This window comes from Schistocerca gregaria, chromosome 2 (assembly GCF_023897955.1).
Source record: "Schistocerca gregaria isolate iqSchGreg1 chromosome 2, iqSchGreg1.2, whole genome shotgun sequence".
NCBI classification, from domain to species: domain Eukaryota; kingdom Metazoa; phylum Arthropoda; class Insecta; order Orthoptera; family Acrididae; genus Schistocerca; species Schistocerca gregaria.
This window is the reverse complement of record NC_064921.1, coordinates 503,903,809-503,931,277: the sequence shown is the minus strand read 5'-3', so window position 1 is coordinate 503,931,277 and position 27,469 is coordinate 503,903,809. Positions and strand designations below refer to the sequence as shown.

At 40.6% G+C, this 27,469-nt stretch overlaps 1 long non-coding RNA gene across 1 annotated transcript; it reads right to left on the bottom strand.

The window, feature by feature from the left end:
• Positions 1–1,578: 1,578 nt before the first annotated feature.
• LOC126328766 (uncharacterized) lies at positions 1,579–27,469 on the bottom strand. Its single transcript, XR_007561952.1, has 4 exons — positions 27,229–27,469; positions 12,814–14,650; positions 2,667–2,891; positions 1,579–2,581 (listed from the first exon to the last, which is right to left on the bottom strand). It is a non-coding gene; the product is annotated as an uncharacterized LOC126328766 (long non-coding RNA).

The following is a 27,469-nucleotide window of genomic DNA, read 5'->3' as shown; positions in this document are numbered from 1 at the left end:
ATTCATGACAGTGGCTGGATTGGACTGTGTAAAAAAAAAATGTACTGAGTAAAAATTGGGACTTTGCACTGGTGCTGATGACTGTGCAGTTAGCGCCCCGCAAACAAATCATCATCAACATGGTAATGGTTGGAATCTAGCATCCGTAGTACGCTGTGGTGATTTTAAAGAGAAGTTGGGCCTGGACAGTTTTAAGTGTAGAGATGCGATTGCTTATCACACACATCAAATGGACAGTGTGCAACAGAGACGTTGCCACTTTCCACCCCCCCCCCCCCCCTCCCTGACAATGCCTTGGTACTTAGGAAATCATCGTAAAATAAATGAGACAGAGTCTGCTGGAATATGGTTCAAAGGTGATCTTGTATGTAAAAATATTAAAGTTATTGGTGCTTTGACTACTATGTATTATTGCAAATTGAAAAGGAACTTTTGAAAATGGAGCTAAACATTTCTGCATTTGCTTTGCTACTCTCAATTTCAGATCCTGCCTCATCCATGAGTGTCTGAACACTAACTTTGGTGCTACTAATAGCCTTTACATATGACCAGAATTTCTTTGGTTTTTGTGAAAGGTCTTTCGACAATATCCTGCTACAGTAGTCACGGAAAGATCCATGCACTGCTCTCTTGACAGCCCAATGCATTTCATTGAACATCTCTTATTGTGCAATACACGAAATGTATTTGCAGTTGTGAATGTGAACAACCATCATTTTCTGGAACAACAACAACAAAAGTTTGTGCCAGACTGGGGCTGGAACCTGGATATCCCACTTTACATGGGCGGTCACCTTAAAGACCGTGGCTAACCGTGCATGACTCAAGGCCAGACCCATCTTCCATATATCGTCGTATTTGTTGTAGTCACTGTGTTTCTTTAGTGGTTTCTTTATAGTGACTGTATACCCTGGAGGGTTCCTCCCCTCATGAACTATGCTACTGAGTACCTTTCTATGCAGTGCATGGGCGCTATTCTTTTAAACTAGGGCCATAGTTCCTCTACAACCTTCTGACCTGAGCCAAAAGTTTTAAGTTTCTCATTGAGGTGTTACACTACTGCTTATCTTTATTGACCGTATAATTCTTTATGTTTGCTGTAGTTGCCATTTTTACTTTGGTAAGCACTGTGTCTACAACTGTCACATGGTGACTGATACCAGCTTCGATGTGGATATCATTTGTTTGTTTCCATTAGAACTCGTAAATTTCCACTGTGAGTGGGATTCCAAACAAACTCTTCAAGGGAGTTTTCAGAGAAGGCATTCATAGTGCTTCACAAGATGCCTTTCAATGCCCACCACTTACAAAACTATATTTATCCCATGTGATTGTTGGATGATTAAAGTCTCTTCTGAAGATTAAAATATGATTGGGGAACTTATATTCTAGAGCAGGCTGTTCCAGCTTGTCGGTTCCATTGTGAGCCGCATAGCGCTCCAGGGTTCTGTGTCGCTTGCTGTGACCATTCAAGTGGGCCGGCACGTGGCTCGGCTGGCTGAGGCAGGCGGCAAGGCAAGCATTTTGATGTGCCAGCTGTGTCTTACAAGATCAACAACTTCATACTTTCAGCTGCTACGACATGGTGACAAGCTACACCAGGAAATACAATGTCCAGGAAATAAATAAGAAACAACTGTTTTACAAGAAGTTGCATACTAAATTTATTGGGCCTCTGTAGCTTGACATTTTCTTTTCATTACAAGATCGGAAATATTAGATGTCAAAGTGTTTGCAGCGTTAATGCGGAGGATGGCCTTCATTGTTGCATCCTGAAGAAACGATCGTTCCTTACTTTTTACTCTTTTCATTGCTGAGAAAAGCTGCTCACAACAATATGTAGATCCAAACATGCACAATATCTGAGTGGCATTGTTGTGAAGCTTGGGAAATGCCTTTTGCTGTAATGAATGTTACAATCGTGACAAATCTAACGTGTTGTAGTACCTCTCTTTCAACAAAGTTGAATTTTGCAAATCAATACTCTCCAATTGAGGTAACGATGACAAGTCATCAGGGAAAACTGGAAAAGGGGTGCTGAACACCTTAAGTTCCATTTCCAAACTAGTGAGGTCTCTGAATTGTGTTTCAAACGATGTGATGAGCTGATTTAACTTTGCTTCGTAATCGCCGAAAGTACTACCTTCAGGTAGTTTTAAAGAAGCAAGACAATTGAAGAACGTTAAATGTCCATTACTCATCTGCCTCTCAAATAAACATAAATTTTCCATGGATCTGGTCATCCATGTCAACGATTAGCTGCAAGCTCAGCACAGTCCGATATGTCGGTGCTTTTGTCAAGTGCTAGCGAAAATGCAACAAAGCTCTCTGCTTTTTTCCTGAGCTGTGTGTCTAAATCCGCTGCCATGTCCAGGATTTGACGAGACATTGTTTGCTTCGACAGGCAAACCCCTTCAATTGCCTGCACCTCCCTTGGAAACAAACATTCTGCAACTGCTACCATGCACGATTTTACAAGTGGTCCCACCGAAAACGGCTTGCCACTCGTCGCAATGATGTGAGCGGCCCTGTAGCTTGCTCGAATTGCAGATTCAGTAGTGTTTTCTCTGCTCTCATTCACCTGAAAATTATAAAAGCATTACAGAAAGTGAACTATGTTACATGTTTTGATACCCTCCGTATTACCAAACCATTTTTAAACTTACGTCTCCTGGTATGTCGTTCTTAAGCCTGGCTTCCAGTTGTCTGCTTGCAACGCCTTCTACCTGATCGTAGTGTGCTGCATGAAGACGTGTATAATGTCACTGCATATTGTACCTCTTCGCAGAATTAAATACTTGGACATTCAAGACACTGCGGTCGACCATCCCTCTCCATGAATAGAAAGGTATCCTCCAATAGAGGTACAGGGCTCCCGCGGCTAGTCATAGCTGTAATTTAATACGGATTATTGCGTCAGTTGGTAAAGTTTTTGGTTGCATTAGAAGGGGACTCTGGTGGTCAGTAAAAGTCTCCAGTTACCATTTTTTGTGAATACCATTCTGACACAGTTCAGGAGCAGAGGTGTTGCAATGTCTTGCTGAAAAACAGGTCACCTTCTGGCTACTGTTGATGAACAAACAAATGCTTGTGTTTGGATAGTATGCTACTCTGCTATTCGTCAGTGAAAGACAATGGCAGAAGTATGTTAACACACACACACACACACACACAGACAGACAGACAGACAGACAGAGAGAGAGAGAGAGAGAGAGAGAGAGAGAATGAATCTGCCTTTCTGAACATTGCCCCGATGGCAAGAAAGATGCATTGTCTCATGTACGATGTACTTGTATCCTGCTATTGGTCTGTCTTGTGAGCGCATGTGAGTATTTACCTCACTTTTAAATCTAATGCTAGTTCCTCGAGTCCTTTGTTGTATGGTGAAGAGATGTGTGTCTTTGTTGGTGACTTATGTACATTTTTTTCTTGTGCCACAAAGTGGATGACAGAGTGGAGTGACACAGTGGAAAAACACTGGACTAAAATGTGGGAGGATGACAGTTCAAATTAAGTCCACATCCGGCCATTCGAACTTAGGTTGTTTGTCATCACCCTAAATTTCTGGGATGGTACCCTTGAGAAGGACACAGTCAATATCTTTCCTCATCTTCCTTTCCATAATGAGTTTGTTTTGGCTGCTCAAGAGTTGTTTTTGTCTAGCATTTGATTGAGGAGTGATTTGATTCACAGCAGCCGGTCATTGTTACAAACCATCAGAATTGGCAGCAGCCAGACTGTTGGCTCTAGCACTGTTTTTCCCTTAATCAAGGTACTAATGATAAACATTTAATGTGCTGGCTTATGAAAAGCCCATTGCCTGAATAACTTCTATAATGGAATGGCTCATATCTGATGAACTGTTACTTGTTTGCTGCACTTACTGAAAATCATGACCATGATTTAGTATTTTGCAGTTTGTTATGTTTTTTTTTTTTTTTTTTGTTTTTTTTTTTTAAATAGTATTTGCATGTGGTCAGATAGTGTAGCATAGCGTACTTGTACTTATTTGATATACATCAGAGTAGCATTAGGTGTCTTGCAGTGTATAATTTCTGTTAATCCTTGCTCTATTGTATATAATCTAGTATAATTGATTTCCTCTCCTCTTAGTTGTGCAATGGTAATCCCAATAGGACTCTCCAGTTTTTTTAAAATATATATAAATAAAATATTTTCTGTAATATTTATGTCATTTTAAAGATTAAACATTTATCTATTTTCTAAATAAACATCACTTGGTTTGATGAATTTTTGTAGACAGTGTGATAGTTATACCCATATCATATCAGCTCACCACTATTCCTTGCGGGAAGCACTGAACCTCATCTTTAATCTCATATTCATAGCTCATTTGCTTTCCAGCCAACAGTTCCTTCAACGTAGTGAATAGGTGCTAGCCACAGGGTAGTTTTCTGGTCCAAAAACAGAGTTGCCATGACTTTACAGGCAAATTTTGTTTGAATTTTCGTGCCTGGAGCAAAGAGGAGTGCCGCTACTTGCATGATTGTTTGGTGTCAGGTGTGAAGTGGAATGCACAACTTTTGTTGTTCTTGACAGTTGAGTCCAGAAAGTTGTCCTTTTTGTCTACTTAGCAGCAGATAAATTCATGGTAAGAATCAACGCGTTGCCTTTTGTGGTCTTCTTCCAGCATTCGTGCTATCCGTTTTGTGTGTACCTTCCGATATTGCAACTTTTCCATTAAAATCCTTTGACTGTTGCTTCAGGAACCTTTGGAACCAAAATGCAGAAGTCATCCAGAGTGATCCACTGGTGTGCATGCAGGGTTTCCTCAACCTTCACAACTGTCTTGTCAAAAATTGATGGTCTTCCATTCCATTGTGAATTTCAGCATGACTGGCTTAAGCTCTGCACGCTATTTGTGAATGTTCCATGTACAGCTTTCCATACACTTCTGTCAAAGCAATGAGTTTCAATTGCTTCATCACCTTTTGAACAACTGCGTGAACCTTGCATTTTGTGGTAGCATCCAGTGGGAGGTCCATTCTCAACAGCTGCCAAACCAAGACTGGACATCTCAGTGAGATGTACACATGTTGTTTTAGAGGGGAGGAGGGCACAAATCACAGCTGTGGCAAACAGCTGAAAGAAAAGTTTCCGTGTGCTCCAAAAACTCCTTTAGTGTCTTCAGAGTTACCATAGTTACTGGTAAATTTATATAATATTTGCTCTAATTTTAGTTGGCATGTTTTTAAGAATCGTAGCACTGTTGTAATAACTTTTCTTCTTATTCTTATTAGAGACCCAGTGCTAAACTGCCTGTCTTCATTTGTACAAGTTTTTTTCCAAAAATCATTCAACTCTTATCTCCAGTATAAGTAAATGCCGAAGATCAAGTCTGTCTGTCTTTCTTTCTTCCTTTTTTTTAAATAGACTGTAGTTTCAGAAATGCATATACATGCTCATGCGCACATAGGCAAAATGTGCATAATGAGCACTACTCAAAGTCAAAGGCATCACAATTGCCCATTGTGTTTTCAGCTGTGGATGCAGACTAAAGCTTATCAGGTAAAAAATACTGTATGGGGAAGGGAACAACTTTGATAAGGGCAGGATGTATGACAGGTGTTGACTGGCAGCAAAAAATGTGTGCACGGTCGAGCCATTTTGCATGATCCACCTCACCTTGGCAGGGTATTAATAGTTAAACCAGAGCTGGAAATGGCACTGATGACTTCTGATGAGGCGTGCGTAGGGTTTGGTGTGCGGTGCTGTCTGGATTGTGGGTCAATGTGTGGCGAATTATGACTTGCCAGTCTTCTGAAGGAATGACCATGCACTACCACGTTAGATTCCTGAAATTCTGTTAGTGGTGTCCTTATGCAATTCAAACTGCTGTTGTGGTCCATATTTTTAAATGATGATGGTTGTTGATTGAGGCATGTTGACTTTAAACCAATGTTTAGTAGTTTTAAACACAAGCTCAGTTTACTATTTATATCCATACATCCACTGTAAGGAGCCGGCCGCGGTGGTCTCGCGGTTCTAGGCGCGCAGTCCGGAACCGTGCGACTGCTACGGTCGCAGGTTCGAATCCTGCCTCGGGCATGGAAGTGTGTGATGTCCTTAGGTTAGTTAGGTTTAAGTAGTTCTAAGTTCTAGGGGACTAATGACCACATCAGTTGAGTTCCATAGTGCTCAGAGCCATTTGAACCATTTTTTTCAATGTAAGGAGGAGAGGCCATAACAATAAGTTCCAAAGGAGCAAGAATTCACATAAGTTTATTGAAACTCTGTAGTCTTTTATTATTGTCTTTATGTACGAAGATACACTCCTGGAAATGGAAAAAAGAACACATTGACACCGGTGTGTCAGACCCACCATACTTGCTCCGGACACTGCGAGAGGGCTGTACAAGCAATGATCACACGCACGGCTCAGCGGACACACCAGGAACCGCGGTGTTGGCCGTCGAATGGCGCTAGCTGCGCAGCATTTGTGCACCGCCGCCGTCAGTGTCAGCCAGTTTGCCGTGGCATACGGAGCTCATTCGCGGTCTTTAACACTGGCAGCATGTCGCGACAGCGTGGACGTGAACCGTATGTGCAGTTGACGGACTTTGAGCGAGTGCATATAGTGGGCATGCGGGAGGCCGGGTGGACGTACCGCCTAATTGCTCAACACGTGGGGCGTGAGGTCTCCACAGTACATCGATGTTGTCGCTAGTGGTCGGCGGAAGGTGCACGTGCCCGTCGACCTGGGACCGGACCGCAGCGACGCACGGATGCACGCCAAGACCGTAGGATCCTACACAGTGCCGTAGGGGACCGCACCGCCACTTCCCAGCAAATTAGGGACACTGTTGCTCCTGGGGTATCGGCGAGGACCATTCGCAACTGTCTCCATGAAGCTGGACTACGGTCCCGCACACCGTTAGGCCGTCTTCCGCTCACGCCCCAACATCGTGCAGCCCGCCTCCAGTGGTGTCGTGACAGGCGTGAATGGAGGGATGAATGGAGACGTGTCGTCTTCAGCGATGAGTCGCTTCTGCCTTGGTGCCAATGATGGTCGTATGCGTGTTTGGCGCCGTACAGGTGAGCGCCACAATCAGGACTGCATACGACCGAGACACACAGGGCCAACACCCGGCATCATGGTGTGGGGAGCGATCTCCTACACTGGCCGTACACCTCTGATGATCGTCGAGGGGACACTGAATAGTGCACGGTACATCCAAACCGTCATCGAACCCATCGTTCTACCATTACTAGACCGGCAAGGGAACTTGCAGTTCCAACAGGACAATGCACGTCCGCATGTATCCCGTGCCACCCAACGTGCTCTAGAAGGTGTAAGTCAACTACCCTGGCCAGCAAGATATCCGGATCTGTCCCCCATTGAGCATGTTTGGGATTGGATGAAGAGTCGTCTCACGCGGTCTGCACATCCAGCACGAACGCTGGTCCAACTGAGGCGCCAGGTGGAAATGGCATGGCAAGCCGTTCCACAGGACTACATTCAGCATCTCTTGGGAGAATAGCAGCCTGCATTGCTGCGAAAGGTGGATATACACTGTACTAGTGCCGACATTGTGCATGCTCTGTTGCCTGTGTCTATGTGCCTGTGGTTCTGTCAGTGTGATCATGTGATGTATCTGACCCCAGGAATGTGTCAATAAAGTTTCCCCTTCCTGGGACAATGAATTCACGGTGTTCTTATTTCAATTTCCAGGAGTGTAGTTCAAGACCCCACATAATAAGAAGTCATCGCATTCAGTAGCTTGTTAAAGAAAGTTTAATGTTCGAAATATGTGCATGTGCAGAATATTTCTAAGTCCATGTTACAGAATACGGTGAAAAATTAGTCCCATCTACTCAAAAATTAACATTTGCGTTGTCTTTGTAGTGCCCAGAAACATATTCTGAAAACGATTGGACAGACATACTCCACAAACTGTCACAGATTCCACACCGTACGACATCCAAACTGGTATCCTATTGACCCGCTCATGTGCTAAGCCTTATATACCACCAGCCCCATCTGCACACACGCACACACGAACCAAAGATGACCAGCGTTAGAAATTAGTGATAGCGAAATTAATAATCCACGAATAAGGTAGGATAAACTCTGACCCTCTACTTTTTGAAAAGTGAGAGGGCAGGATTCCATGCAGAACTTAAAAAAACTGCTCTCTCTATTCATAATGTAACTTGCTAATTTAATTTCAACCGCTTGCGAGGATCTGCATGTTATTATATTCTATAGGATGACCAGTGCCAAAACAATGTTCTGCAATAGCAGATTTGCTTGGCTGTGGTAAATGTGTGTGCCACAGATGCTCAGTACACCGGTCCTCCACAGTCCTGACATTATGCGAGCAATGTGGTAAACACTCACTCCACACAAACCCAGATCAGCCTCCATGGAACCTAAAAGGTTCATGATATTAGATGGTAGTCGAAAAACACAATTCACATTGTATTTCAGCAAAATATGACCAATCCTGTTTGAAATGCTCTCTGCTTAATGTAAGAACGCCACAGACTTATGTGCCAGCTTGTACTATCATCACTTACCTCGTGCACAGTTAAAGTGCACGTCATTTATGTTGGCGGCCGAGTTTAGGTTCGTTCTGCGCCTCTGACATCACAAAACAGTCAGACAATGAACAGAGAATGACGTTGCCAGATCTCGACTGCAGAGCAGAGCACGGACGAGTGTCCTCAGTTTTAGAAACGTTCAGTCATAAATAAAGTAATAGAACAAAAGCAATGTCTTGATAGCAGACTTTCTTTTACAGAAAGTTTGGAAAAAGCATTCTTTATACCAATTGTTTCATATTCTATTAATTAATTAAACCAAACAAGCAATTAGACTCCTAATTCAGGCGATAGCAAGGAAAGGTGTTTGTATCAATCTCACAAACCGCTTTTTCGCAATAAAGAACAGCGGTAATTGTTTATTTCATATTGTACTTCGACGAAGCGTGAGTAATTCGTAGTCATACCAACAGTGTTTGTCAGTATTTTGCGTGACCTGTTAAGTCCTCATGGAGTTACATTGTAGGACGAGCTGCATTGCGTAACGGTTAAGGCATTGGGTTAGTAAGCAGAAGGTGAAGAGTTCAAACCTTGTGCAGTGCTTATTTTCTTTATTTAAAAACAATATCGAAGTGTCTTACTTCACGAATTTTATTCGTTTGAATGCAATTTTTTGAAATTTCTAGTGCTTTGTCTCTTCATTAACCCTTTCGCAGCTGCAGACACGTGCTCCTCACTGCACTGCTCGCCTGTGCAGACACATTGTGTTCCCACTGCTTTGACACACTTATTCGATTTCACAAAAACTATTTGGCCCAAAAATTAGATTTTTACACATCTTCTTGACTGATACCTTCCCCCCATAAATGACTTAATTTTGTTTCGATGTTCAACCCAGTTATTGTGCAGCATTAAATGTAGTAAACCATTGCACGAAATTTTGAAGAGTTCGCAGAGGTAAAAGTCCATAGCGTATACTTTCCGTATGGTCGATTTTAGTTGCCATAATGTTGAGAATGAAATGTGGACAAGATACCTAAATTTCATATAAAATTTACTGTATAACAATATCTCATCTAATTTAAGTAACACATAGGAGTCATATGTAATATTGAGAAATATTCCGTCTTTCGCGACTGTAACAAAAGTTTTATATGGAAAGTATACTCTATGGAATTTTACCTCTGCAAACTCTTCAAAATTTCGTGCAGTGTTCACTATATTTAATGCTGCATAATAACTGCGTTGAGTATCGAAACAAAATTACGTCATTTATGGGGGGAAGATATCAGTCAAGAAGATGTGTAAAAATCTAATTTTTGGGCCAAATAATTTTTGTGGAATCGAATGATAAGAGTGTCAAAGCAGTCGGAACACCACGTGTCAGCACAGGCGAGCAGTGCAGTGACAAAATCGCGCACAGCGCGGAATGCGGGGAGCACGTCTCTGTAGCAGCGAAAGGGTTAATGCGGCCCTGGTGGCTTTACTTCATGAACTGCGCGCTCCCCCCTAACATAAGCTTGCTAACTATGCTATACTATGGTGCTCCTTCTCTTGGTGCGTGTGTCATGTGCAACTGGCAACGCAGCCATCTCCCGCGTATGGGCGGGCATGCGCGAGCCGCCAAGATAAAAGAACTGAACTATAGTCGATAGTGCAATGCACATCTGTCTTTCACTGTAACCATTCTGATGAAAGATGGCTCCAGGATGAGCTAACAAAACTGACAAACTCTCAGTATTTGAGATTACATGGGCCCTGTGAACCGAGGAACGAAGTATCCCTTCAAATTGAGCCTGATGGTGACAACTGTCAGCCTGCAGATGCAATTCAGTATGAGTAGGCTTTCTATAAACGGCATGCTCCAACATACCATCCACTTTCCTCTGAACAATACATCAAAGAAGGGAAAATAGTAATCCTTTTTGCCAGCTGCTGTGGCTGAGCGGTTCTAGGCACTTCAGTCCGGAAATGCACTGCTGCTATGGTCGCAGGTTCGAATCCTGCCTCGGGCGTGGATGTGTGTGGTGTCCTCAGGTTAGTTAGGTTTTAGTAGTTATATGTCTAGGGGAAGGAAGGCAGAAAGGTGGAAGGAGTATATAGAAGGTTTATACAAGGGTGATGTACTTGACGACAATATAATGGAAGTGGAAGAGGATGTAGATGAAGACGAAATGGGTGATACGATACTGCGTGAAGAGTTTGACAGAGCACTGAAAGACCTGAGTCGAAACAAGGCCCCCGGAGTAGACAACATTCCATTAGAACTACTGACGGCCTTGGGAGAGCCAGTCATGACAAAACTCTACCAGCTGGTGAGCAAGATGTATGAGACAGGCGAAATACCCTCAGACTTCAAGAAGAATATAATAATTCCAATCCCAGAGAAAGCAGGTGCTGACAGATGTGAAAATTACCGAACTATCAGTTTAATTTGTCACAGCTGCAAAATACTAACGCGAATTATTTACAGACGAATGGAAAAACTGGTAGATGCGGACCTCGGGGAGGATCAGTTTGGATTCCGTCGAAATGTTGGAACACGTGAGGCAATACTGACCTTACGACTTATCTTAGAAGAAAGATTAAGAAAAGGCAAACCTACGTTTCTAGCATTTGTAGACTTAGAGAAAGCTTTTGACAATGTTGACTGGAATACTCTTTTTCAAATTCTAAAGGTGGCAGGGGTAAAATACAGGGAGCGAAAGGCTATTTACAATTTGTACAGAAACCAGATGGCAGTTATTAGAGTCGAGGGGCATGAAAGGGAAGCAGTGGTTGGGAAAGGAGTGAGACAGGGTTGTAGCCTCTCCCCGATGTTATTCAATCTGTATATTGAGCAAGCAGTAAAGGAAACAAAAGAAAAATTTGGAGTAGGTATTAAAATTCATGGAGACGAAGTAAAAACTTTGAGGTTCGCCGATGATAATTCTGTCAGAGACGGCAAAGGACTTGGAAGAGCAGTTGAACGGAATGGACAGTGTCTTGAAAGGAGGATATAAGATGAACATCAACAAAAGCAAAACGAGGATAATGGAATGTAGTCCAACTAAATCGGGTGATGCTGAGGGAATTGGATTAGGAAATGAGACACTTAAAGTAGTAAAGGAGTTTTGCTATTTAGGAAGTAAAATAACTGATGATGGTCGAAGTAGAGAGGATATAAAATGTAGACTGGCAATGGCAAGGAGAGCGTTTCTGAAGAAGAGATATTTGTTAACATCGAATATAGATTTAAGTGTCAGGAAGTCATTTCTGAAAATATTTGTATGGAGTGTAGCCATGTATGGAAGTGAAACATGGACGATAACTAGTTTGGACAAGAAGAGAATAGAAGCTTTCTAAATGTCGTGCTACAGAAGAATACTGAAGATAAGGTGGATAGATCACGTAACTAATGAGGAGGTATTGAATAGGATTGGGGAGAAGAGAAGTTTGTGGCACAACTTGACTAGAAGAAGGGATCGGTTGGTAGGACATGTTTTGAGGCATCAAGGGATCACAAATTTAGCATTGGAGGGCAGTGTGGAGGGTAAAAATCGTAGAGGGAGACCGAGAGATGAGTACACTAAGCAGATTCAGAAGGATGTAGGTTGCAGTAGGTACTGGGAGATGAAGAAGCTTGCACAGGATAGAGTAGCATGGAGAGCTGCATCAAACCAGTCTCAGGACTGAAGACCACAACAACAACAACAACAACAACAACAACAACAACAATGTCTAGGGGACTGATGACCTCAGATGTTAAGTCCCATAGTGCTTAGAGCCATTCATTTTCACCTCCACCATGAAACGAATATGCGGGTGGATTGCATTCATGTGTTTTAAAAAGTTGCTCAAATTGTCACTGCCTTGAGGCCAAACAACAAAAGAATCATCTACATATCTGAAAAATCACACAGGTTTTAAAGCCACCAACTCCAAGACATATTCCTCAAAATCTTCCATCTGCAAGTTGGCAATAATAGGTGACAGTGGGCTTCCCATCGTAACTCCATCTGCCTGCTCATGGTACTGGTCATTGAATATAAAGTAAGTGGGAGTCAACACATGTCGAAATAGGCTCTTTAATTCAGCACCAAATTTAACCTCAATCAACCATAGTGAATCACACACAGGAACACAAGTGAAGAGAGAGACCACATCAGAACCTATTACACTATTGGAGACATTCAAATGCATTCCTTCTAGTCAACATATGAAATATGTTCAGTTGTTTACATGGTGCTCACAACAACAAACTATAGTGATCAACGGAGTAGCAGGGTGCTTTGCTACATGATACATCGGAGCACCAATGTTACTCACAATCAGATGAAGAGGACCCCTCCTTCTGGACCTTGGGGAGGCCATGAGCCCTCTCAGCCGCTGTGATATTACTCTTGGTTGGACAAGCCCCAGTCCTAGCCTCCTCTGCAACATCAGGAGGTAGTTTAAAAACAGTCTCTTCAACTGGACTAATAAAATAAACCCCTGACAAACACTTGGGTGTTGGTGCAAGATTTAAACCATTCCATAGCATGGATAAAGCTGCATTGTCAAAAGCTTTTCTATGAGATTTACCACAGAATGTCTAGATATAGTATTAGACTCTGAGCCACAGAAACGTTCAAACTTTGCCAAATGCCAGGCAGTTACTGAATGAAATTCCCAGTCAGACTGCAACCATGAAGCACTGTCCAGCCAGTCCCAAGAAAAAGCTGAGATTTTTGAAGCCAACAAGCAAGGAAGCCAAAACAAGTCCAACTGACAACGAGTGTAATGGTTCTTTCATGAACAAGAGCTAGGCCATCATGTTTCTCGGTGCAATTGGTGGCAGGAGAATTAAAATGATGGGCAACTTTGGAAAACATTGGAACAATATTTTGATCAAGACTCCTCAGCAAAAGCGACAACACACATTGCAATCTTACTTCAGTGCTGCTATGTTTATTGAACCTCCACAAGCAATATTATTTTTTCTCCCCAAAGAAGTAAACAATGTGAGACCTTAGTTTCTCCCAGCGTATACATTGTTCTAATAAGTTACGGGAATGCAGCCAGGAGATGTCATCGACAACTGCCGATATTTCGGCATGAGCACACCAGCCATTTTCAAGGCAAAACTGCAGCAAGTAAGCACTGTGCAAGCGAATTTATCACCTAAATTTAACCTAAAATATCAACAAACTGAAGTTATTGTGCTACAATGTGGCACAAAATAGGTGTTAGGAAGTTTTTGTCTACTACAATGTAATATGAGGTGATAGATTTGTTGTAATATTTATGTTACAGAAAACAACCTGAAATTTAATGCAGAAGATTTTCAAAATGTTTTCTTATTGCAGAAATGAGTGCATACAGTGTTGAACTGAAATTCATGACAACTTTTTTAAGATCATTATTTTAAACTGCACAAATCTCCCTGGAAATTGCTGTACAAAGATCCTAGAGTGTTGCAGTTGCAACTTTGAAAACTCTGTCCTTTAGATAACTCCATAAGAAATAATCACACAGGTTGAGATCAGGACCGGAAGGGGGCATTCCACACCATGTCCAGTGAATGCTAAGGTGTCCGGAGCAACAGTCACATCTTTGAACATCGCCTGAAGGAAATCAAAGCTGTCTGCAGTGTGGTATGGACTTGCTCCAGCTTGCATCAGCCTGTAGTAATGAAGGATTCAGTGCCATTATGCAGGTTTACAAATTAATGCTGTATCTAACAGAGACATTTTGTGGATGAAGTGAAGCAGCAGCTTGAACTGAGGGTTCAGACGAGTTTTGTTTGTTGGCATACCCATGGAGATGGAAGTGTGCTTCATCAATAAACCAGATCTGATACTTACCCACTGTTAATTTTTCACAGTCCTCAGTTATCTAATTTGCAAAAGAATATTGCTGCTCCACATATGTGTCCTTCAAAGGCTGTCACAGCTGATTCTGTAAAGGAGAAGGTTAAATTTCTCTTTCACTGTCTTCTGAAGAGACTTTGTGACATCCTGAGTTGATGTGCTTCACGTATTCTTGATTTATTGGACTCCTCTCCTAATTGAATAGGGCTTTCACTCTTTCCACAGTGTAAAGGGTTACAACTGAGGCTGGTCACCCTGAGTGCCCCTTCCTGGAATCATGAAGGGATCTGCTCTCCTCAAAATTTTTCTTCAATCTGTAAAAAAGAAAGAAAAAAAAAGAGAAAACATTGTACAAAATCATCATCAGAGGATACTTAAATTTTGCCATAACAACTGGACTTCCGATTTGTATATGAATTTCTCTGAGAAATGGTCATTCTGGATGGTTCTGTCCTCTGAGCAAATTGCTGTTACATGCACATCTCATTAGTATGATACAGCCCAAATTTGGGAAAATGTCTTTACAATAAACAAATGCTGTTCCATTGTTAGTACTTCCATTCTGAAATGTGAATTGAGGCATCGATGAGTGACCTACAAACAGCAATATCATAAAGACAACCATTTAGGTCTTAGGGCATATTATTAAACCACAGTAGACAAACACTTTCTAACGCCTATTTTGCTCAATCCTGTATATTAAAATGTGATCCTTGGTGACTGAATTACACTTTTAGAGATACCCAAATGCAGAGAAAGTTTCCTAATTTGATGAAAGGTGTGCATGTAAAGGTAGTACTTACATTAATTCTGGCTTATTATGGCCAATTGTGTGTGGATGTGGTTGTTTTTTTTCCCCTTCTCTTTTATTTGTACTGTGACTAATTAAATGATCAAATTTATCAACAGCCCTTCATGCCTACCAGCTAAATAAATAAAATGTTTGTACAATAATGATTGTGATATTTAATGACACCTTTCAGGATTTTGTACCTGTTTCTATACGTCAGTTATTAATTTTCAGTAATTATCTTATTTATACAGTTCTACAATTTCTAAAGTTTTATAGTTACAATGAAGGCCTTAAGACTCGTAATCACAGTGTGAAAGTCTCAATTCAAAAGTGAGTCTGGATTTTGTATTGGACTGTTGGCTGTATGTGGAGAAATAAATTTCCTATATGATTCTGCGAACTTTGTTACTAAAAAGTTGTACTCATATGCTACTTAATGTCTTTATTTATAAAGGCATTTTTGTGATTACCCTCGTTAGATCTAATTTTAGAACTTGTAAAACAAGGCTCAGTGTCAGTAAAACCCATGCCTATCTGGGATGTCAACTGGTAGATAATAAAGCCAAAAGTGGGTTTGGAAAATTCCGCAAAGCTGATGCCTATGACAGACTCTTCTGCAAACCTAAAATATGTACTTTAATAGGGTTTTGATAAACCAAACTTGGGATGAACTGTGTACAGAAAACAACATAGGGGCAAAATTTTCCTATTCTGCACACTGTAAAAATTAAATTTCAAGGAGAGTTTTTAAAAAACAGGCACTTTAGCGACAGCTAAGGAAAATAAATGGATAACTGTGGGTATCAGAAAGCCCTCAGAGACTCTTAAATACCTCAACTCTGTCTAAAATCACTGTACTAATCCAAAGTTCTTAAATCATCACAGTTATAAAAAGATATAAAAGAGGGTATTGCATTCTGCAAAAAAATCAGTTAATGACAAAATTATACTTAATGCAAAAAAGTAAAATAGCATGGGAATTCATAAAACAAGAAACTGGAAAAGAGAGACAAAGTGCAATAACATACAAATCAAAGCTGGGAGCAAGTCAAGAGAAAAACAATGTTAGCTAACAAATTTTGTAAAAGAGAATTTTTCAGATATTGCAAAACAGCTGCAACAAAATTTACGTAAGGCAGATGTAGCACCCAAAGTGTAGGTAGCACAATGATGATGTATCCTACAGAGCAAGAACTCAACAAACTGTTACAAATTGATTACTTCAACGAGACTCTGAGCTAGATGCCCTGTGTGTGTATTCCACTGACACCAAACCACTGCCATTTGTGACTTCAGTGGTGTCAAGTGAGAGGTCATTGGAGGGCAGGGTGGAGGTCTGTTATGTTTTCTGATGGAAGCTGGTTCTGTCTTGGTGCCAATGCTAGATTGTTAGGAGGGGGCCAGTTGAGGGCATGCAAGCAACCTGTCTGCATGCTAGACACTTTGGATTTGCACCTAAAATTATGATCTGGGGTGCAATGTCACATGACATGGTTATTCCTAGCACCCTGACTGCAAATTTGTATGTCTGTCTGGTGATTTGACCCATTGTGCTGCCATTCGTAAACAGCATCCCAGGGGGTGTTTTCCAACAGGATAATGCTCACCCACATAACACTTGTAACGTAACATGCTCTACAGAATGTCAACATGTTGCCTTGGCTTGCTTGATCATCAAATCTGCCTCCTGTCAAGCACGTATTGGACATATCAGACATCTACTCTAGTTTCATCCACAACCAGCATTATAACCATTCCTGTATTGACGAACCAGGTGCAAAAGGCATGGAACTCCATCACACAACCTAACATCCGACACATGTACAACACAATGCATGCACATTTGCATGCTTGCATTCACCATTCTGGCAGTTACAGTGGTTATTAATGTACCAACATTTCACGTGTTCATGCTTACATTAACCTGTTATCTTGCAATGTTAACCACTCAAATATGTTACCTAGACAAATGTAGTACCAAAATTTCATTACTTAACATTAATTATTTTATGGTGTTGTAATTTTTCTTTCCATCATTATACAAAGAAATGTCCAATATTACTCTTTCTTCCATACATGACTCACACAACATTCTCTCTTGTGTGTCTGTGCCTTCCATGATTCTCCCTCACATGAAACACAGGTTATACTCTTTTGTGGATCTGTGCATTCCATACTTCTTCCAATTAAACTTGTGGAAAAATGTGCCTAATTTCTTGCTGTACTTTGAACACTGTTAATGTACCTTTACTTTCATTAACTACCATCTCAGAGCTGCTGTATAGCTGCTTATGTACTGTACCTATTCAACTGTTACTTGTACTCAGTTTTACCTGTGGCTGAGCTAGTGGCTTACCTTTTTCACATTATTTACTACCTGCTTAGGCCAACATTAATTGTACAGCAATAATCAACCCCACACTCTCAGCTGTGCATCAAAATTATTATCTTCTTTACTTATTCCCAAACCATCATCTAAAACTGCAAACTTGCCACATTGGTGAGTTTTATAAGTTTTCATTGCTTCAAAATTTACTGTCAAATTCATATATATATATATATATATATATATATATATATATATATATATATATATGTCAGACGGAACATCTCATAGGGATTTGCTTTTACTTTGTTTATACGGTATGGTAAGTATTGCAACCTAAATGACATTGCACTGTTTCAAATTCATGTCTCCATTCTTTAAATAAAATCTGGACTTTCTACTATTTCATTTTGAAGTTCATGTTTGACTTATTTCCTCATAGAGTTCCTTAACTTGACTTATGTCTGCCAGAATATTCAGTAATTTATTGCTTAATCACCTCAGATTTATTACTCAGTTCAATGTGGAACTGTTGCTTTACATCTCTTTACATCTACCTTGTTGACAAAATTTAAGGGCAACAGCAGCCTGAAGTAGGTGAATCAACTCTACTAATGATTCAGCATTAGCTTCAGCTTTTTCTGAACTATTAAGCTTGTTCAAAACAGTTTACTACATTTCTGTACTTAGCAAATTATATGCTTTAGGTCTGTTGCCACTGTTGATGATGAGAAACACCTAACCCATAAATTCCTGGCAGTGCAGTAACAGGTCATTGTCAAGCCAATGTGAGAGCCCTGACTCCCTAAACATGTTGCAGTGTTACATGTGCTTTTGCATCTTCATCATGTAACATTACACAACAAATCTCTTAACTCTAATGCTGAAACCCCTCCACAAATTTACAACTGCACAGATTCGATTTTCCACTTATTACAACTAAAATACTCTTATTCCACACACTGATTAATTGTGAGGTGATTTTGGATGTACGATTGTATATGGGCACAGGTGGATGACGCAGTGGCATCAGTGGCAGCGAACAGAGGCAAAGTCAGCTGCAGCAGTGGGAATGATATCAGATGTGGTGGTGATAACAGCAGCATCAGCCACAGGTGGGGATGGCTCCAGTTGCAGCATCGGTGGTTGGAGTCACTAAAGGCATTGCTGGTGGCAACATAAGTTGCAGCATTCAAATGACCATAATCTGTTTTGTATAATGGAAGGTGAGATACTAGGTGTCCCCTAAACTCTGTGCATATGACATGACTGACTGAGTAGAAATGTTGCTAAGTCGTTAGTTGCATTTGGTTCATTTCCAGAGATAGCACTAAAGAGATCCAAGTTCTGCAAATACTCCTATTTTCTATTATGTCTGTGAAGTGTGAAAGGGCCGTTATTTTATATTTGCATAATAATAAGAATAATCATAAAACTTCAAACTCTCTATTGGCATCTCTGAAACTGAATAAAGAGCAAGTAAGCATATGGGAGCATTTCTGTTCACTCAAGTGCATCATACAAATAGTGCTTCTGCAAGCACAACAGCATACTGTTACTGCCAGTATTTGGATTGGCCTCAAGTTAACAGTACCAACAGCTGATGTAGAAACAAAATGGTGCGCAAGTTTTTGTGAGATGTTAATAACATTGTCAAGCCAATGTGAGAGCCCTGACTCCCTAAACATGTTGCAGTGTAACATGTGCATTATTTTAAAGAGTGTTGATTCTTCTTAGCTATAACAGCTGAAAATAACAACTGCTACCACAAATATATTGAACTGGATAACAATATGTATATTTATGGTCTGATAAGAATGTGTGCCATTTTTGCTGAGAGAAAGTTGTCAAAAAAGTTACACAAGGCATACCTGAGTTGAGGTGATCTAAGTGCATAAGCAGGCATACTCTGGTTGTTGTGTACTGGTAACTGACTGATAGCTGGGGTATGTGTGCCTCTAAGACATGATGCATCGTTAAAGTTCTTCTTAAGGAAACAACAAGAGAGTTTGTTTTCACACTGGTTTGTGTCTTCATCAGCTGTTGAACATTATAAAATAATAAACCTTTATATTTCACAGATACAATAGAAAGTAAGAGTACTCATAGATCTTGGATCTCTTTTGTGGTATCTCTGCAAATGAACAAAAAGCAAGTAATCACTTGGCAGTATTTATGCTCAAGACTCAGTCAGTCTCACCTCCCATGTGCGGGATAGATTATGGTCATTGAACGCTGCAAATTGGTCAGCCATATGGGTCTATGATTGTGTGACATTGCTGGTTGATTTTGATACGTGCTCATCTGGTTATTCTTTGTTGCTGATATACTTCACCCAATTATCTGATCAGATTTTTTCAATTTTTTATGCACTCCTGCTTGACTGTGCCACCAATGGTTCATTGATAATGGTTCATTGATGTAACAACATGAGCGACGAGCTCTAGAATTCTCTACCACACCACAAACACAATCATTCGGATGAATTCATTCAACAATCTACTAATGTACATTCAAGTTTCCAAGCATCATCTGCTTGCCACCTACATTAGTACATGTATAGAATAACCACACATCTAATTGGACAGTGCTTGAACCTCAAATGGATGTAAGAGATCCATCCTGCTCACCCAGGGAGTCTGTTGCTCCTAAGAGGAGTTTTTACAACTGAAGTAATGATTAACTTCATGTGATGCTAACGAACCATACCACATCACAACTATCCATAACTATGAGATATTTTCAGTGATCAGACTTATCTAAGTGTTACACAAGATGTTTCAAACATGATAGTTTGTGCACCTTTCAAATTGTCTAAAATACCTGAATGACATTTAAACTTTGTAACACAGCACAAAATTTTTTGGCAATTCATAGATGAGGTAACAGGTGACACCTCATTCTACCATGTGTACATTTCACACGATGGAGAGTACCACATTCTTCTGCAAATATTTACATGACTGGGTCATTAATCTATTCAAAGGAATGTTCAGAGCAGCAGAAGTATAGTGTCTCAAAAACTCAGTTGGCATTTTGCCCTCTGTAAGGGGGAGAGGGGAGCACTATTACCATATTTACAAAGGCTTCTGCAATGCACAAGCTCAGGCGATTTCTAGGATTAACAATGTCTACTGAAGACTCTTATGCAATCATTCACTGATCACTGCCCCACTTAATTAATCCTTTACATATTCTCCAAAACTAGCAAGTACACTGCAATGTAAACTTGCAACAGACATTAACTTTATTGATATCAAGGCTACCGTCACAGATGCAGCATTCGTAGCCTATCCATTGTCACAAGCACCTCTAGCCTTCACAGTACATGTGTCATCAAATGCAACTTTTTTCATTTTTCAGCCAGCATTTCACATGCCAACTGGTCTGCAGGTGACAGAGAACTTAATGCAGTCTACACTGTCATTAAAATGTTTCAACTCATGCTTGGAGGCCAGCAGTTAACACTTTACTAAATACACTTACCAGAAACCAGAGAAAGCAACAGCACATCAGATGCTACATGTAGGCTACAGGAACCAGTTCACGACTGATATCAGCTATTTCAGTGGCCCACCAGTTGTGCAGCTAGACAATTGTAAAAGATTAGGATTTCTAAGCTTTTACCATTACACAGGAAGAAGCAGATGCATTAAAATGGCACGTTGATTCTAAATGGGGCTTGTAACTTTTTCACATTATCATACAAAGCACATACACACACACTACTGATGTGTTCAACACCAAGAGCATACCTATTTACTACAGCTGAGTGTCAATACCAGGCTACCACCTCTTCATAATCTGGCCTATCCAGAAGTTAGTGCCAACACATTTAGAAAAGGAGAGGTAAAGTTTCATGCAACAATGTCACATGCCACTGAAATATAATTAGTAACCCACTTAGCACTTTCAGTCAACCAATCCAGCAATCTGAATATGTTCACATGGACAACTGATTACAGTACCTGCACCATTAGCGAAGAGAACTATTTCTGCTTCTCAGATACATGATTGTAGATCATTTATAAAGGACAAGAACAAGAGGGTACTCAACATAAATCACTGTGCTACACATGTAGGGATTATTCTCTGTCCTGAAAATTTATTGTATACACTACTTGGCTCTCTTAATAAACACTCTGCATTATTTAGTTAGTGGGATGAAAACCAGTTACCAGCAAGTCTCTGATACCATAATATTTAACCTTCTCTAGATAAGTCACAGTGTGACATTTGCCTGCTTTGTTTCTTCGTTGATAGCCCTCAGTGTCGACGTGCTGCATTTTTGTACTGGCTGAAAAATGAGTAGTGGAAGTTCAACACTGACTACTGTAAATGGTGTAGCCGACAGTTGCACACTTCTGTTTCAAAGTTCTTTACTCTCACTAATCACAACCTCCCAATATTACACAGAAATATGGCCAGTTCACTATTGGTAAAGCCTCATTAATAGCTATCAGGCAAACATCAGCTTACCGCTACAGTAGTTTGCTGTTGAACAACTATGAGCAGTAAAAACCTAACCACACATTTCACAGCCCTTCAGAATAATATAGCACAGGACACACTACTCCTCAAATAAATTGTACAGACACACTCATTGTTTTGCACACAGCCTGTTTGTGTTACGCTAATTCTACTTCATTATTGTTACTCTTAACTGATACAGATTTCCTGTCTGAAAATCGGCCATGGACTGACTGCCTCAGGACCAAAAATTGGGCCTTTAAATATACTTACAATATTAGGCACTGAAACTATACATTGTTTGATGTTTGATTTACAGAAGTTACTATTAAAACATAACTCATTCAATTAACTGAATTGATTGAAAAATACCTCCTCTTTAACAGTTCCTTCTATGTCAAAGATTAGGCTGAATTATTTGTTTAAATGATGAAATTAACAGATATAGTTACACAAACAATACTTTTGACAAACCTGATAAGTATTTTGGAATTAATTAAGGGCTGGCTTTGCTAACATGTTTTTGAGTAGGGCCAAATAAATACTTTAAGAATCCTAGTAGTTATTTTTGTAAACTGAGTGAGGTGGCGCAGTGGTTAGCACACTGGATTCTCATTCGGGAGGACGATGGTTCAATCCCATCCCACGTCTGGCCATCTTGATTTAGGTTTTCTGTGATTTCCCTAAATCGCTCCAGGCAAATGCCAGGATGGTTCCTTTGAAATGGCACGGATGACTTCCTTCCCTAATCCGATGAGATCGATGACCTCGCTATTTTGTCTCTTCCTCCAAAACAATCCAATCCAGTCCAATCTTCTTCTAAATGTTTATACTTACCACAGAAATTATATTTGTTTGTAAGTCAACAATAGAATCTAAGTCACGAAACAATTACTGATTTCACCCTGTAACAAAAGATATTAAGTAGGAATAGTCAATATAGATCTGGTGCTATATTCTTTTATGAAAATGCAGATTATACTTTGTATGTTAATATGCTTACTGATACAACAGTTTGCTGTTGAACAACTATAAGCAGTAAAAACCTAACTACGCATTTCACAGTCTTTCAGAATAGCATGGTAATTAGTCAAAAACGAAAAAATGAATTTAAGGAGGCACATGACAAAACAAGAAAGCAAGCAAAAAGATCCCAGCTTGCTTTGTCACAACACAAAAAGCTAATTGTCATTATTTTGTCACTTAAATTTTGTTTAATCTGATTCATAAACTGAAAAATAGCATTTTCTGTGTAGAGATCCTTTTGAAGTCCAAAGTGAGATTGACTTAACTGTCTTATTTTGAGAGAGGTGTCTTGGGGTTCTTGCATATAATCTCCAGTACCCCTGAGGAGGATACAAGTAGAGAGACTGTTCAGTAGTTATATCTTACTACTTTCCTAGCAAATGGTTCTGACAGCATAATTCAGGCTGTTTGGAAATATCTCCTGTGATAGTGATGAATTACATATTTGACAGAATATATTGTGTCTATGTGAAGAATGGGATTGTAGTAATTTACTTTATGCATAATGGTCTCTTTAAGTGTTTTTGATTTCAACAGAATTAATTACATTCTTTTTCTGTTTTCACAGAGGATGGAGGAATTGTGATTTTTCTGTGTATATTCTGTTGCCTTATCCCTTGACCTACCAATCGCCTGACCTTCTTCAAGGAAGTGAGTATTAAATATGTTAGCTATATGGCTGTAATCATTTATTATTTGCATGTTTCCTTTAATGGCAAAATCCTCGCATCTGCTGAAGTTATTTCCTGGTTTCTCTTTTCACTATTGTCCATGTAGATTTAATTTTATTATTGTATCTTTAATATCAGATGTTACACAGAGTTCTTTGATTTTTAATTGCTTCCATCTCCATAGCTGAGTGGTCAGTATAAATGGCTGCCATACAGAGAATCCAGGTTTGATTTCCAGTAAGACACGGATTCTGCCTCAGTAGGAGAATAGGTTTGGGGTGTACCCAGGCTTGTGATGGTAATTGAGGAGCTACGTGATTGGCAAATAGCAACACCAAGGCCTGGAAATTCAGCAAAACAGCTGGAAGAGCAGAGTGCTGACCACATACCCCTCCGCACCACATTCGCATGAGGCCACATGGCAAAAAATGGCATGATAACTGGTCAACATCCCTTCGGCCTCCAGGGCGTGGACAAGAAGATCAAGTGTTAACTAAAAAAAAAGTTTTACTTGTCTAACAATGGGAAGTCCAGTATGGAATAAGAACAGTATTATGAAACGATAAGATTGCTACTCACCATGTAGAGAAGACACGGAGTCACAGACAGACACAACAAAAAGATTGCTATATTTTAGCTTTCAGCTAGAAAGCCTGCCTCAAAAGTAGAAAACGAGGAAAACACACACCCACACTCTGTCTCTGGCTGCTGTGGCTGGACTGAATAATAACTGCACCTGATGGGAGCAGCAATCCAGTGGGAAGGGGGTTGACAGCAGGATGGGTTGGAGTATGGGTAATGCTGCTTATGGGGGTACGCAGGGGCATTGTGGAAACAGGGTAGGGCTGCTGGATGCAACCAGGAGGTTTGGGAAGTGGTGGGGGAAGGGGCTCAAAAGAAGAGAAGGGGAAAAGGACTAGTGGGTGTGTTGGTTGAATACAAGGATGTGTTGTGCTGAAGTGGGAGGGAAACAGATGCTATCTAAGGTTGTGGCCAGGGGGAATTATGCGAACGTAGGATACATTGCAGGGAGCGTTTCCACCTGTGAAATTTAGAGAAGCTGGTTTTGGTAGGAAGGATTGTGGGAAGCCTTTCTGTGCCAGCCTATTCAGGCATCTTGTAGAGGAATCCTCCCTATTCACCTGGTTCAGATTCGTTGTGACATCTTCATGATCTGGACCGAGCGTTAGAACCCCTTATCCACTTTCTTCCAGAACCTCAATACCTTTTCCCCCGTTTCCTTCACTTGCTCCCTTCAACTGAATATGCCACTTTTCTCGATGTCGACATCTGCATCAAGGATGGCTACACCACTACCTCCGTCTATATCAAACCTATCAACCACTAGCAATACCTCCACTTCAACGGCTGCCACCCACACCAAGAAGTTCCTTCCATACAGCCTAGCCACTCATGGTCATCACACCTGCAGTGATGAGCACTCCTGCTCCACATATACTAAGGATCTCCACTGAGGCTTTCACTGAATGAAATTACCCTCCCTACCATGTACAGTAACAGATCCCCCTTGCCTTGGCTCTTTATGCACCTACCTCCCCATACACCCACTGTCCACCCACAAAGGAGCACTCCCCTCATGACTCAGTACCATCCAGGACTGGTGCAACCGACTAACTTTCTCCGCCATGACCTTGACTACCTCTCGTCGTGGTTTGAAATGACGAATATTCTCCCCAATCTTCCCACAGTGGTATTTCACCACCCACTCAGTTATGCAATATCCTTGTCCATCCCTACTCCACCACTTCTCCCAATCCCTGCTTCATGGCTCATATCTATGCAACAGGTCTAGATAATAGACCTGTCCCATACATCATCCCTCACCACCTACTTCAGTCCAGTCCTATCCTGTGGAAGTCAGGACTACCTGTGACCTACAAACTCAGCTCCAAACACTGATCATTGACAAGATACAATCTCTGTGCTGTTTTCTCGTGATCATAATCACTAACAAGCTGTTCCTCCATATAAATGGCCATTGACAAACTGTGGCCAAGTTACAGCTGGACCACACAGTTGCTGAACATGCTGCATGACACAGTGCTCTCCACCTCAGTGACTGATTCACAGCTTGTACCATCTGGATACTTCCTACCAACACCATCCATGTGGGAACTTCCCGTGCAATATATCCTACGTTCCTGTAATCCCTTGCTCAATTTTCGCTAGCATCTGTCCTCCACTTACCTATTGCCTTCCCTACTCCCATTCCAGCACAACACAGCCTTCTATTTCACCAACACAATCACTAGTCCTGTTCCCTTTCTCTTCTTTTCCACTCCTCCCCTAACCTGCCACTGCACCTAGCACCCCTACACTGTCCCCACCAATCTCCTGTGCCCTCCCATCCTCCTCCCCATCACGTGGCAGGCAATGGCAGGCATATTGTCACATTCTTTTCCTGCTGTCACTGGACTTCATGTTTTCTGAACACTCCATGTTGTCTCATTGAGGCAAATTTAAGTTCTTGGAATCTTTGTTCTAAACGCTTTAGTTCTTGCTTAGTTATTGTCTCCATTCGTATCTGTCCTGATGCATATGTCATGTCTAAAATATGTCCTCCTATAATAGTTCTCATTGCCTCAATACTAGTAGTAGACACATCCAGTTTGTTGTGTTTAACTTCACAGACATGAGTCCTAGGTTCCAAAGGGCCCGAGTTCCAAATGATATTTGTTTTTTTCTTTTAGTGATGACTAAAATAGACATATATTTTGCAGCATCCACATCAAACATTCAAGATGAATCTGAATGTAATGGTTGATGAGAGTTTTATTTTGACCACAGTAATGGCAGTAGAGTACAAAAATAGTGTATGGTTGCTAGATTTTTTAAAAGTATGTATTCAAATGCTGTAACCAGGAAACCGAAATATAATTCAGCGGTACCATTGTAGTTGTTCTTCACCTTCATCAGTATTAATAAATGGCTATGCTGGAATTTGGTTGGTATGACATAGTCTTTGTGAATATTTTAAACAGTTCATTCAGTACTTCCCAAGTACAAGCAATGATGTCTGTTAATACAACCACGACAAAATCATACGTATTTTATAATCAGTGTTTGCAAACTACATAGGAGGAGTGGTGGCTTCATAAAAGTCTGTATGCCATAAAACATTTTATTTATGGTGTCATGATGTTTCTTAAATATGTCCAGTCAAGGAACATTTCTTTGTATATCACTTTAGCACGATTTGCATATACGACAGAAATGTGGGGAACAAGCAGGGATGGAAGAACTGCAAAATCAAAAAATGATGCATATTCTAAAAGTCTAAATACGAGCTCCGAAAAATGTTTTATTAAGAAACCTGCCCCATGGCCAACTTCGAATTTCTACTTCTGCAGTACAAATACACAGGTGCAATTTATTACCGAGATAAAATAATGCAGTTGCTAAAGCATGTTTCCTGGCTTCAAGTGATCAAGAAGAGTAATTACATGGAAACGCCTTAAAATGGGGAGCCAAGTATACCAGTTAACTCACAGGAGTAATTTAGTTACATTCAAATTATTTTTAGCATTTGCAACTTGTAAATATGCACCATTTGCACACTGTGAGATCATTTCGCAACTAAGGCACACTGTGACTGGACTGAATAGCGCGCTAAAATTGAAAGGAACGCGCACATGGCATACTAAGCTGAGCTGATTGGCACACAATGTTCTTCCAATCTGAGGTTCAGCCGTAGCAAGATCACCACTCACCGCAGCCATCCTGCAATTCATGAAGTATGTATTCAAACTTCATTGTTATACAGCAACATTAATTTTTTTTTCTGTCTTATTTTTCTTGCTTCCGAATCCCAAACAAATGCAAAACG